Source organism: Coregonus lavaretus (assembly GCF_964263955.1).
Source record: "Coregonus lavaretus genome assembly, chromosome: 26".
NCBI classification, from domain to species: Eukaryota; Metazoa; Chordata; class Actinopteri; order Salmoniformes; family Salmonidae; genus Coregonus; species Coregonus lavaretus.
In genome coordinates, this window is record NC_140013.1 from 19,002,023 (window position 1) to 19,012,869 (window position 10,847).

The 10,847-nt window shown below is 42.9% G+C and overlaps 1 pseudogene across 1 annotated transcript; it reads right to left on the reverse strand.

Annotated features, from left to right (window-relative positions):
- Positions 1-727: 727 nt before the first annotated feature.
- Positions 728-10,457, reverse strand: LOC311101573 (glycerophosphodiester phosphodiesterase domain-containing protein 5-like; annotated as a pseudogene). The gene is made up of 9 exons: positions 10,368-10,457; positions 10,257-10,264; positions 6,383-6,429; positions 6,057-6,162; positions 4,632-4,735; positions 4,335-4,428; positions 1,216-1,275; positions 999-1,097; positions 728-847 (listed from the first exon to the last, which is right to left on the reverse strand). The product of its transcript is annotated as a glycerophosphodiester phosphodiesterase domain-containing protein 5-like (transcript).
- Between the last annotated feature and the right edge of the window lie 390 nt (positions 10,458-10,847).

A 10,847-nucleotide genomic window follows, 5' to 3' on the forward strand; every position in this document is an offset into this window, starting at 1 on the left:
GAGAGAGAGAGAGAGAGAGAGAGATTCACCTCATACTGGAACAGGTCTAGCGGAGATCCAGTGTTCTAATTCTAGAGTTATACAAGTCTTAATGATGAAATCAGAGCTTAAAGGGGAAATTTGTGATTGCTACATCCATTTTTTAAACTTTAAAATGTATGATATTTACCCATTGATATCTTGAAGAATATATAAATGCCTCATGAATTTATAAACGCTTGGCTGTTTACCACAATAGGTGGCAGGGCGCACTTTGTCATTAATCAGACTACTGTACACCTGACACGTCTTAGGTGTGTGTGTGTCATTATCCTCCACAGAGAGGCCAGACATGAGTCAGCTAGTCCACCTACAGCTTCACGTCACCACGACAACTCAGAACAGTGACCATGGAGATGAATGAGAAACAAGAGAGCGAGAGGTAGAGGGAAAAAGAGGGAGAGTGAGTGAAGGACAGAGTGTGCGTCATGGCAGTGTCTATGCCAGGTTTATAACTCTGAAAAGGTCCCTCTCAGTCTCAGTCAATAGGGGTTGCGTTCCTCTGCTCAGACGTTGCACGCCTCAACCAATGGTTGCGTGCCACGTCATTGATCGTGCAGTCGGGTACCAGATTGCTATAACATAAATGTGGTTAGCTGATACGTAGAATACCTCTCCAGGCTTTGAAAAATCTGGCATGCGTCCGCAACGTCTGAGCAGGGGAACACGACCAGAACCTGGACTTGTTTTACAGCAGCCAATCGGAGCACTTACCTCTCTTGTTCATGCGAAAAAGGTGCGGCGCTATTGGCCAGGACAGGAGAGTCATCAATAAAACCCCACCTACGTGAAGAAAGGGGGCTGTGACCTAGCCAATCAGGAGGGGGATAGAGAAGGGGAGGGAGCAAAAAGTTCATATCACAATGCAGACAACTGAACATACACATTTCACATTGTTACTTTGGGTCGCTTGATGTTATTGGTCTGTGTATGTGTGAGTGACGACTAGACTGGCCAACCTGCAGTGAGAGGAGGAGGGTCTTCCATTCTTTACTCCAGACCTCAGACAGAACGGCCGTGGCACTGACAGAGAACGCCAGGGTCACTACGATCCCCATCTAACACAGAAAAATAACAAAGGAATAATCAATATATGTGTCATCCTGATCAGTCTGTTCTTCACAGATGATGTATGTGTGTGAATGTGTGCTGTACTACATGGAGGATGGGAGATACCTTGTGACTCCAGTGAAGGTACAGCCTCTGTCCCTCAGACAGTAAACACACTGCCAGTACCTTCAAGACAACAACAGAGAGATGTAGATGAACAGAGCAGCAGTAGTACAGTTGTATAGTAATGTAGTAGTACTGAAGAGAGCAGCAGCAGTACAGTTGTATAGTAATGTAGTAGTACTGAAGAGAGCAGCAGCAGTACAGTTGTATAGTAATGTAGTAGTACTGAAGAGAGCAGCAGTACAGTTGTATAGTAATGTAGTAGTACTGAAGAGAGCAGCAGTAGTACAGTTGTATAGTAATGTAGTAGTACTGAACAGAGCAGCAGTAGTACAGTTGTATAGTAATGTAGTAGTACTGAAGAGAGCAGCAGCAGTACAGTTGTATAGTAATGTAGTAGTACTGAAGAGAGCAGCAGCAGTACAGTTGTATAGTAATGTAGTAGTACTGAACAGAGCAGCAGTAGTACAGTTGTATAGTAATGTAGTAGTACTGAAGAGAGCAGCAGCAGTACAGTTGTATAGTAATGTAGTAGTACTGAAGAGAGCAGCAGTAGTACAGTTGTATAGTAATGTAGTAGTACTGAAGAGAGCAGCAGTAGTACAGTTGTATAGTAATGTAGTAGTACTGAAGAGAGCAGCAGCAGTACAGTTGTATAGTAATGTAGTAGTACTGAAGAGAGCAGCAGCAGTACAGTTGTATAGTAATGTAGTAGTACTGAAGAGAGCAGCAGTAGTACAGTTGTATAGTAATGTAGTAGTACTGAAGAGAGCAGCAGCAGTACAGTTGTATAGTAATGTAGTAGTACTGAAGAGAGCAGCAGTAGTACAGTTGTATAGTAATGTAGTAGTACTGAAGAGAGCAGCAGCAGTACAGTTGTATAGTAATGTAGTAGTACTGAAGAGAGCAGCAGCAGTACAGTTGTATAGTAATGTAGTAGTACTGAAGAGAGCAGCAGCAGTACAGTTGTATAGTAATGTAGTAGTACTGAAGAGAGCAGCAGTAGTACAGTTGTATAGTAATGTAGTAGTACTGAAGAGAGCAGCAGCAGTACAGTTGTATAGTAATGTAGTAGTACTGAAGAGAGCAGCAGTAGTACATTTGTATAGTAATGTAGTAGTACTGAAGAGAGCAGCAGCAGTACAGTTGTATAGTAATGTAGTAGTACTGAAGAGAGCAGCAGTAGTACAGTTGTATAGTAATGTAGTAGTACTGAAGAGAGCAGCAGCAGTACAGTTGTATAGTAATGTAGTAGTACTGAAGAGAGCAGCAGCAGTACAGTTGTATAGTAATGTAGTAGTACTGAAGAGAGCAGCAGCAGTACAGTTGTATAGTAATGTAGTAGTACTGAAGAGAGCAGCAGCAGTACAGTTGTATAGTAATGTAGTAGTACTGAACAGAGCAGCAGTAGTACAGTTGTATAGTAATGTAGTAGTACTGAAGAGAGCAGCAGCAGTACAGTTGTATAGTAATGTAGTAGTACTGAACAGAGCAGCAGTAGTACAGTTGTATAGTAATGTAGTAGTACTGAAGAGAGCAGCAGCAGTACAGTTGTATAGTAATGTAGTAGTACTGAAGAGAGCAGCAGCAGTACAGTTGTATAGTAATGTAGTAGTACTGAAGAGAGCAGCAGCAGTACAGTTGTATAGTAATGTAGTAGTACTGAAGAGAGCAGCAGTACAGTTGTATAGTAATGTAGTAGTACTGAAGAGAGCAGCAGTAGTACAGTTGTATAGTAATGTAGTAGTACTGAACAGAGCAGCAGTAGTACAGTTGTATAGTAATGTAGTAGTACTGAAGAGAGCAGCAGCAGTACAGTTGTATAGTAATGTAGTAGTACTGAAGAGAGCAGCAGTAGTACAGTTGTATAGTAATGTAGTAGTACTGAAGAGAGCAGCAGCAGTACAGTTGTATAGTAATGTAGTAGTACTGAAGAGAGCAGCAGTAGTACAGTTGTATAGTAATGTAGTAGTACTGAAGAGAGCAGCAGTAGTACAGTTGTATAGTAATGTAGTAGTACTGAAGAGAGCAGCAGCAGTACAGTTGTATAGTAATGTAGTAGTACTGAAGAGAGCAGCAGCAGTACAGTTGTATAGTAATGTAGTAGTACTGAAGAGAGCAGCAGTAGTACAGTTGTATAGTAATGTAGTAGTACTGAAGAGAGCAGCAGTAGTACAGTTGTATAGTAATGTAGTAGTACTGAAGAGAGCAGCAGCAGTACAGTTGTATAGTAATGTAAGTAATACTGAAGAGAGCAGCAGCAGTACAGTTGTATAGTAATGTAGTAGTACTGAAGAGAGAAGCAGTAGTACAGTTGTATAGTAATGTAGTAGTACTGAAGAGAGCAGCAGCAGTACAGTTGTATAGTAATGTAGTAGTACTGAAGAGAGCAGCAGTAGTACAGTTGTATAGTAATGTAGTAGTACTGAAGAGAGCAGCAGCAGTACAGTTGTATAGTAATGTAGTAGTACTGAAGAGAGCAGCAGCAGTACAGTTGTATAGTAATGTAGTAGTACTGAAGAGAGCAGCAGTAGTACAGTTGTATAGTAATGTAGTAGTACTGAAGAGAGCAGCAGTAGTACAGTTGTATAGTAATGTAGTAGTACTGAAGAGAGCAGCAGCAGTACAGTTGTATAGTAATGTAGTAGTACTGAAGAGAGCAGCAGCAGTACAGTTGTATAGTAATGTAGTAGTACTGAACAGAGCAGCAGTAGTACAGTTGTATAGTAATGTAGTAGTACTGAAGAGAGCAGCAGCAGTACAGTTGTATAGTAATGTAGTAGTACTGAAGAGAGCAGCAGTAGTACAGTTGTATAGTAATGTAGTAGTACTGAAGAGAGCAGCAGCAGTACAGTTGTATAGTAATGTAGTAGTACTGAAGAGAGCAGCAGCAGTACAGTTGTATAGTAATGTAGTAGTACTGAAGAGAGCAGCAGTAGTACAGTTGTATAGTAATGTAGTAGTACTGAAGAGAGCAGCAGCAGTACAGTTGTATAGTAATGTAGTAGTACTGAAGAGAGCAGCAGCAGTACAGTTGTATAGTAGTAGTAACAGTAGTAATAGTATAGTAATATCAGTAGTATTAGTATAGTAGTATTTATAGTAGTAGTACTAGTTCTCACCAGCAGCAGAGCGATGTAGGTGAACAGAGCAGCAGCAACAACCAGCAGCACCAGAGACCAGGGGAACCAGAATCCCAGAGTCTCAAAGTTAAACCTGCAATACATACATATAGTACAATCTGTGCGTGTGTGGTGTGTGTGTGTGTGTGTGTGTATGTGTGTGCGTGCGTGCGTGTGCGCTTGCAAGCGTGCGTGTGTGTGCGTGTGTGGTGTGTGTGTGTGTACGTGCACATGTGTTTGTGTGTCGTGCGTGCGTGCGTGCGTTCGTGTTGTGTGTGTGTGTGTGTGTGTGACCACCAATCAAAGTCATTGTAATCGTTGTGAGCCTGGCTCCAGAAGTAGAGGAACAGAGAGGAGAGGAGGAAGGTCAGGACCAGGAGGACCACGCTCCCACACTCCACCTGGAGGAGAGAGAAGGAGGAAGAGAGGGGGGAGAGAGAAGGGGGAGAGGGGATGGGAAGGGGAGAGAGACGGTTGAGAGAGGGAGTGTGGAGGGAGGGTGGGGGGGTCGGAGAGAGAGAGGGAGTCAGAGAAAGAGAGAGTCATTTTTCCTATAAAGGGTTAGATCAGTAACATTAACAACACACACTGCAGTATGTCAGCAGAGAGAGAATCGATACTCAGCACATGCCCAGTCCCACTCTGCACTATCAGAAAACTCAGATAATGAGTTTCAGATAATGTTATAGCTTTAGTCAGTGTTTCAGATAACGTTCTAGCATTAGTCAGTGTTTCAGATAACGTTCTAGCATTAGTCAGTGTTTCAGATAACGTTCTAGCTTTAGTCAGTGTTTCAGATAAGGTTCTAGCTTTAGTCAGTGTTTCAGATAATGTTCTAGCATTAGTCAGTGTTTCAGATAACGTTCTAGCTTTAGTCAGTGTTTCAGATAACGTTCTAGCATTAGTCAGTGTTTCAGATAACGTTCTAGCATTAGTCAGTGTTTCAGATAACGTTCTAGCTTTAGTCAGTGTTTCAGATAACGTTCTAGCATTAGTCAGTGTTTCAGATAACGTTCTAGCTTTAGTCAGTGTTTCAGATAAGGTTCTAGCTTTAGTCAGTGTTTCAGATAATGTTCTAGCTTTAGTCAGTGTTTCAGACAACGTTCTAGCTTTAGTCAGTGTGAGCACCTTGCGAGCACCATGTGAGTACCTTGTGAGCACCAGTGTGAGCACCTTGCTGCAGAACAGTGTATTTATTTTCTGCAACAACACACTCACTCATCACACACTGTAAGCAAGCCAGTGACTTCTAGGGCTAGACATGATGAGAGATGATTGACATTGGGAAAAGAGTGGCTATCAGCTGATCAGAGCAAATTATGATGTAAATATGCTAGCTAGCTAGTTAACTAAGCTGTCGAAACAAACGTGTTTTTACTTGATTTGAGTTTGTTCTGCTGCTGACATTTGCCTCTTACTAACAAGCAGTCGAATTGCCCCATTCAGGGAAGGGGGTATTATCTGAGATTCAAGAGCTTATGAAATAAGCTAATTTGATGTTACATTTCAAATTAAAACAACAAAAGACTCCATATAAAGTTAAAAAGTAGGCTAATTTGTAAAATAAAAAAAATCCACATAGCTGCAAAGACACTTTTTCACAGAAGGCACTGGTTGAGCCTTATCTGTGCACGTGCCTGAGTCTGTGTGTGAGTGTGTGCATGCGTGCGTGCGAGCGTGCTTCTCTTTGTGTGCCTGTGTGTGTGTCTGTGTATAGCCTACCCTGCTGCAGCAGCACTCCCCAGGCTGAGACTTGGCCCTCTGGTAGCGTCTCCATTGACAGCCGTACAGACCAGCCAGACACGACACAAATGGCTGGTGCTCATACCTGGATAAAAACACAATAATACTATGATATAATACAACATACAAGAATATAATACAATAATACTATAATATCACCTGGGAACAACACACTATAATAATAGTATTATACCTGTTAACGACAGGTAATACTATAGTACTGTATCATCTATCAGTTAGAATGGAATCTTCTGCACAAGACACATGTACACACACGTACACACACACACACACTAGTAGTTTACCTCTGCAGCAGCTGCGCCGCACCACCTTTAGCTTCCCCAGCTTCAGACTGGAAACGGACCCTCACCCACAGTCTCACCCACAGCCCCGCATCGCAGAGAGAGAAGGGAAGGAGGAGGGAAAGAGAGGATGAGAGAGAGAGGAAGGGAATGAGGGAGAGACAGACAGACAGGGGACAGAAAAGACTGAACGGAGACTGTCTTTGGTCCCAGTAGTGTTTTCGTATTGAAGGAGAGCTGTGGAGAGAGAGAGAGAGAGAGAGAGAGAGAGAGAGAGAGAGAGAGAGAGAGAGAGAGAGAGAGAGAGAGAAGAGAGAGAGAGAGAGAGAGAGAGAGAGAGAGAGAGAGAGAGATGAGAGAGAGAGAGAGAGAGAGAGAGAGAGAGAGAGAGAGAGAGAGAGAGAGAGAGAGAGAGAGAGAGAGAGAGAGAGAGAGAGAGAGCGAGCTTCAAGGGGCAATCTGTGATTCACCGCATTCACAGTACAAGTTGCATATGCTGGAGTATTGGAAATTACCTTTACATGTAATTACCTCTAATGTATCTTTAGACACATCCAAAATGGCCTCCCTTCTCCAGCCCTGAGCTCCATCCATTAACACTGAGCTGCATCCAGGTCTTTTTTAAACACTACAATATCTAGTCTACTTAAAACCAGGTCTCCTAACAACCATCTACAGCACGCTACATTGTCTCCACTGACCTAACACTCCATCCACAGCACTCTACACCGTCTCCACTGACCAAATGCTTCATCTTCATGTACACTGACCTAAAACCTGTTGGTAGTTAGGGAGGGAGGGAGGAAAGGAGGAAAGGAGAGAGGGAGTACCCATCTTCCGGTTAGAGCGGATAGGATAGAGGATATTAAGACTAGGGAAAGAGATTAGGGTAAAAATAGGAGCCGTTTTTCCAGAGCGCTGAAGGCCTACTACCTATCAGACACAAACAATCAAACAATCAGGTAGGCTCCCCAAACAGGTCTCCCCCCACAGAACACAAACTATCTACCTTCTTCACTACATTTTTTTTCATTTTGGACATTTAGCTTACAGTTAGTGGAATCAAATGTAGTTTAGGAAAGTTAAATCAGGAAGGCTGGTCTGAATGCTTGTTTAACTTCATCCAGTTAGCATAACATAAATCACTGTTGTTTCCTATTCTACGGCCATAGTGGGAATGAATACAAACGTATCATCAGCATAGCGCCTCATTTCTTCTCCTCTTTCTTACTAGCTACGTGCGGAATATCATTCACCTATTTACCTTTTAGCCTATAAACACGGCACAATAATGCGCATTCCTCATGCTTGCTGTTTAACCTATGGGCACACTCTTGCAATTATCACCTTCCTCTCTCTCAACCAATGGTCGTAAATCTTGGGATGTATTTATAAGTCAATTTACCCATGTTCTCTCACTTGCTCTTTTTCAGCAGCAGCTTTCGACCACCATCCACCTCCCCAGCACCACCAGCTATAATAACCTTAAGGCCCAGAATTGGAACTTTGGAACTTATGATGTCAGCAGTCCCGCATAGGGCTACCTGCCATCCCATCATCTGGTTCCGAGGATCTTCCCTCAAATACGAGGCCATTCCCCAAACTATTTAATAAAATGTCATATTGCATTCCGTCTTTATTGTTCATTCAGTTAAGCCTGTACTCGATTTAACTAAGGTACACACATCTATGTAGGATTAAATAGGCCTACCTCATCTGTACTGTAACATTAACCCATGACAAATAATCTGAACCACCATTAATCCAGGTTAATCCCATACACTGATCATATCTCTTTCACAGGACAGACCTACTCCAGTGACCTGGCACAGCATGTCTTTAACAGTCATGTTATGGTGGCGGTGACATACCAGGTCAATAGAGTAATGCTCTCTATGGTAAAAGAGATTTGATGTAAATTCTGAATCAGAGAAAGAGACAGTGACTAAACTGATCTGAGGTCCAGGTAAAGATTAGATTGACGTTTATTGTCCTACAAGGGGAAATTCTTATAGCTCACACATTACATACACAAACCACATAGAAACACAGCAGGAAACAAACAGCTGCAAACAGTCAGACATACTGTAAATGGTAGGATGGGCTGGTGTTGTACCAGCAGCTATAGGATGCAGGGTCAATAAACCCTGAGAGAACTGGACCAATAAAACCACTAACCCAGAGAGGACAGCAAGAACTAGAAAATATATATAGAGAGATATGAAGAAAGACGTGATGTTTTGCTCATCCTCTGCATGGATACTGTGGATGATGTTTCTATGTTTGTATTAATGTATCATATCATCATCAACTATGCTACTCGACTAGTAGAAGTAGAATGAGTCTGTATGCTGTAGCGTAGCCTAAACCATAGAATTAGACTGAGTAGAACGGACAAGGAACCCCTGACCTTGTCAATGACTGGTAAACTCATCGGTACACTCACAATGGCTGACATTGAAAGGGGATTCCCGTTCTACTCATTCTTATGATTATTATCTGCCCTGTACAGTAGGCTTAACAATGACCATAGGCCAGGTCTACAGACAGTGTGTGTGTGTCTATAAATAAACAGTGTTAAACTTAACAGTGACTCTCTGCTGTTAATTCATTCTCTCCCAGCATCATCCCCATCTATACCCCAGCACTAATAGGCTTCCCATCCAAGCTAAGCACCAGGCACCAAAAAAAATCTTCACCCCAATACACCAGCACCCATCCCAGAAGCAGTTGACCTAGCCCAACACCAATACCTAACATAGCACCAATGTAATACCTAACCTAACACAGCAACCAGGCTATTCATGGTCAGAAGAAGGGATGCTGTGTACCGTCATATTCCCGGGCTGTCACATACACACCAGAATAAAAACAGACCGGACCCCGAAACAAACAGATAGATTTTGTAAGTCTAGAAATCTACTGGTGGCCAACAGAACCGCCTGGTCATTCCCTCGGTGTGTCGGTCACCCCAGAGACAATGACGGCTCTACACAGCAGCAGCCAGCAGACGCAATCTATCAATCTTCATTCAATCAACTGTTATGATCAGTGTTCAATGGTCAACCAGCCTACGAATGAATACTAAAGAATAGTCAGTCATCGTTTTACTTATCTATTTGCAGAATAGCCTAGTAAACTACTGTTTTTCAGTGACAGTGTTGCGGTAGGTTGTCTATATCGCAAGAGAGGATGATCCGCCTTTATATGCATGGGACTCGTTAACCAATAATAAAACAAGAAAATACACAACGGTTGATTCATATTACCACCATTTACCGGGCTAGGATCTATTTTAGACTTACCGGACGGTGATTATAACAGCTAGTCGTCCGTTATTATTCTCTCTGTCTGTTTATCCGGTGAGAAAAAAGAACGCGATCTGTGTTGCCGCAGCCTCCTGCGGTGGTATAATAAGAGCCGAGTCTGTCTCGCGCCAGAGAAAGAACCGCAGCACAAGCCGTAGAGAGAGAGAGAGAGAGAGAGAGAGAGAGAGAGAGAGAGAGAGAGAGAGAGAGAGCGAGCGAGAGAGAGAGCGACGGCCCCTCCAACCTGTTGCTAACAGTACATGCATCTATAATTACAGTAAAGAATAATGATCCAAATAGGCTGAAACTATTACGCTCGTTCTTTGGCAGTTGTTTGAAGCTCAGACTAGAGTGGTGTTACATAACCGATTTAACCACTCCGACTGAGACTTTAAAGTGTTATAGTCTAGTTTATCACTATTTAGTAGCCTAGGCTGCAGTGTGTGTGTTTCTCTAATCTTGGGCAGTGAAGCTCTTTGTAATCTGTAACACATTTATGTAATGACAGTAGTACATTACCAAGCAGACATAATGGACTTTGACAACCCTCAGCTAGTTAAAGCTCTTACTGAAACCTCTAGATGGCCAAAGAGCATTATTACATGAAGGAGAGCAGACACACCCACACATATTATTATATGAAGGAGAGCAGAGCCACTCTGAGCATGTGTCTTGATCACTTTCTCTCTCCTCAGCTCTCCCCCTTTGTTTTCTCTCCTGTGCTCCTGCTGTTGTTTGGCCATGTCACTGATGATGTCACACTCTGGCATTCCTCCACATCTCTCTCTTTCCTCTCCTCTCTCCACATATTCTTTCATATCTCTACCTTTCCTCTCCCCCTATCCACCCCCCCCCCCCGCTCCATCTCCACCCCCTATCTCCCACCTCTCTGCAGTGCCGATTCAGCAAGAATGAACATCATCATTCTACTAGCCCAGGATGGGGAACAGCATACAAGGGAGCGAGGGGGAGAGAATAGACAGAGGGAAAATCTCAAACACATACTCCTCGCGTCCTCTCTCCTTGTCTCCTTCTCAAAACCCATTGGAGGAGAAGGCCAGAGGGGAGGGAACTCCGGCTTTCTCATCCAATGGGTTTTGAGTAGGAGGCGAGGAGAGAGGATGCAAGGAGTATGCAATTGAGATTCTCCCAGAGATGGA